The following is a 2,773-nucleotide window of genomic DNA, read 5'->3' as shown; positions in this document are numbered from 1 at the left end:
AAGCAGAGTCTCCTGGGGTCTGGATGAACAGAAGCCCTACAACTAGGGAGAGAAATAAGAAATCATCCTGCAATGGTATGAGGTAGGAGGGGGCAAAAATTCAAGGCCCGGTCCACAGCAGCTGAGTGGGACAGAGGCTGCGGCAGCGGTAGAGGCTGTAGCAGCTGCAGACGCCTCTTAAAGGGGCTGCATCTGCGAGCAGACCTTTGCGGTGATGGACATGCTCATTCTGAGCACCAGTGCCCAGTTGGCTGTTCAGGGGACACCAAGACTTACAGAGGGCACTGAATTGTTGAAGTGAGGAACAGAGATGAGGCTTTCTTCCAAGCAGAAGTGCTGGCAGTATCCATTGTTCCTCTGTTGAGCCCTCCTGGCTCCCAATGTGCAGATCCAGTGCCACCATAGCTGAGACTTCATCGAACTGGATAACAGAGGATTCCATGAAAGTTTGCCTCTCACAACTTGCAGCCCTACCCAAGCCACAGTTGTATCCTCAGCAACTTCTGTGCCACTTGCTGAGAAGCGCCAAGACTCACAGCTGTGGCAGCTGACCTCAGTTTCTGGTGTGGCTTCTTGAAGCGATTATGCACAGCATCTGTGGATTGCTTGCTGAATCAAAACAGGTGGCTCCCATAGGGGCACAGCCTAGGGCTAAATTTGACCTGCAAATGAATCCTTCTTAGGAATGGGCCACTGAAGACCTACTACACAAAGCCATGCTAATAAGACCAGGAGACTTAGGAGCTTTACTGAATACATAGAAACAGACACAGAAAGGCAGCCAAAATGGGAAGACAAAGAAGCAGAAACCATATGAAAGAACAGAACAGAGCTTCAGGAAATATAGTGTCAAGCAATCTAACAGATGCAGAGTTCAAAACACTGGTTATAAAGATGCTCAGTGAACTCAGGGGAAGTGTAGATGAATTCAGTGAGAACTTCAACAAAGAAATAAAAAAACATAAAAATGGAAATGGAAATTATAAAAAGGAACCAGTCAGAAATGGAGAATACATTATCTGAGATAAAGAGTATATTAGAGGGAATCAGAGTGGAGGAAGGAAGAAGAGGATCAAAACACTGATATAGAGGATGAAGAAGCCAAGGTCACCCAATCAGAATGGCAAGAAAATAGTAACCAAGAATATAATAATAATTTAAGGAGCCAATGGGATAAAATTAAGGGTAACAATATCCACGTCATAGGGGTACCTGAAGGAGATAGAACAAGAAGTTGAATATATATTTGAAGAAATAATGATGGAAAACTTCCCTTACATGGTGAAGGAAATAGACATACAACCCCAGGAAGCTCAGAGTCCCAAAAAGATAAACCCAAAGAGGCCTACAATAAGACATACCATATTTAAAATGCCAAAGGTTTAATACAGCAAGAGAAAAGCAGTTAATTACCTACAAGGAAGCACCTATAAGAATGGCAGCTGATTTCTAAAAAGAAACTTTGCAGGACAGAAGAGCTTGGCACAAAATATTCAAAGTGATGAAAACCCAGGATCTACAACCAAGAATGCTTTATCCAGCAAAGCTATCATTTAGAGTCAAAGGACAGATAAAGAGCTTCCTGGAGGCGGGCGGGGGGGAAGCTAAAGGAATCCATCAACACCAAGCCAATATTACAGAAAATGTTGGAGGGAATTCTTTAAGAAGAAAAAGCATGTATCTAAAACTTGACTATAGAATGGTAGTAACTTCATATCTACCAACAAATATCTCAAATGGAAAAGAATTAAGTGCTCCAACCAAAAGATAGGGTGGCTAAATGGATAAGAAAACAAGACCCCTACATATGCTGCCTAGGAGAGACTCACTTCAGATTAAAAGACACGCACAGGCTAAAAGGAAGGGGATGGAAAAAGTTGTTGCCTTGATGGACCTAGAGGGTATTGTACTCAATGAAGTAAGTCAGATAGAGAAAGACAAATACCACATGATTTCACCTACATGTGGAATCTAAAGAACAAAATAAAGGACAGCAACAACTACAAAAATGGAAACAAATTTATAGATACAGAGACTTTCTTTTTTTACGCCTACAGCACCTGGTCTTCCTAGGTGGTCTCTCATCCAAGTACTAACCAGGCCCGACCCTGTTTAGCTTCTGAGATCAGACAGGATCGGGCGTGTTCAGGGTAGTATGGCTGTAGACTACAGAGACTATTTTGAGGGCTACTAGATGAGAGGGGGTTGAGGGGGGGAGAAAGGGCAAAGTGATTAAGAAATACAATTGGATAGTTACAAAATAGTCATGGAGATATAAAGTGTAGCATAAGGAAAATAGTCAACAATGTTGGAATAAATATGTAAGGGGCAAGAGGGGTACTAGAATTAGTTGGGTGATCACTTTTTGAGTTACATAGATCTCTAATCACTATGCTGTACAACTGAAATGAATATATTATTATATGCCAACTATAAGTGAAAAATAACTCATTCAATTGTACAATGTAAATATGAGCAACTAATTATCTCATATTTCAATAAAGTTGTAAAAAAGATTTTAAAAAGACTGAGAATAACAGCAGATAAAAAAACACAAGGAGTAATATGAAACTAGATCATTGTACTTTCCAATACACTATAATGTTTGCTTTTCAGAACCCCATTTTATCCTTGGTCCTCATCTATTTCCACAAGGTGAATACCATCTTAGCAACCCACCTTGCATGAACCCTCTGATTTCTGCACCGAAGAGTGTTAGACTTAGAGAAAGAGAAGTAGTTCCTTTCCTTGCATATCTAAGACCTGCCTTCTC

General features: G+C 40.9%; 1 pseudogene; it reads right to left on the bottom strand.

The window, feature by feature from the left end:
• Positions 1-2,048: 2,048 nt before the first annotated feature.
• On the bottom strand, positions 2,049-2,167 carry LOC120613266 (uncharacterized; annotated as a pseudogene).
• Positions 2,168-2,773: the final 606 nt, after the last annotated feature.

The sequence above is a fragment of the Pteropus medius genome, unplaced genomic scaffold, assembly GCF_902729225.1.
Source record: "Pteropus medius unplaced genomic scaffold, Ma_sr-lr_union100, whole genome shotgun sequence".
In the NCBI taxonomy this organism is placed as follows: Eukaryota; Metazoa; Chordata; class Mammalia; order Chiroptera; family Pteropodidae; genus Pteropus; species Pteropus medius.
This window is presented reverse-complemented; position numbering and strand designations above follow the sequence as displayed.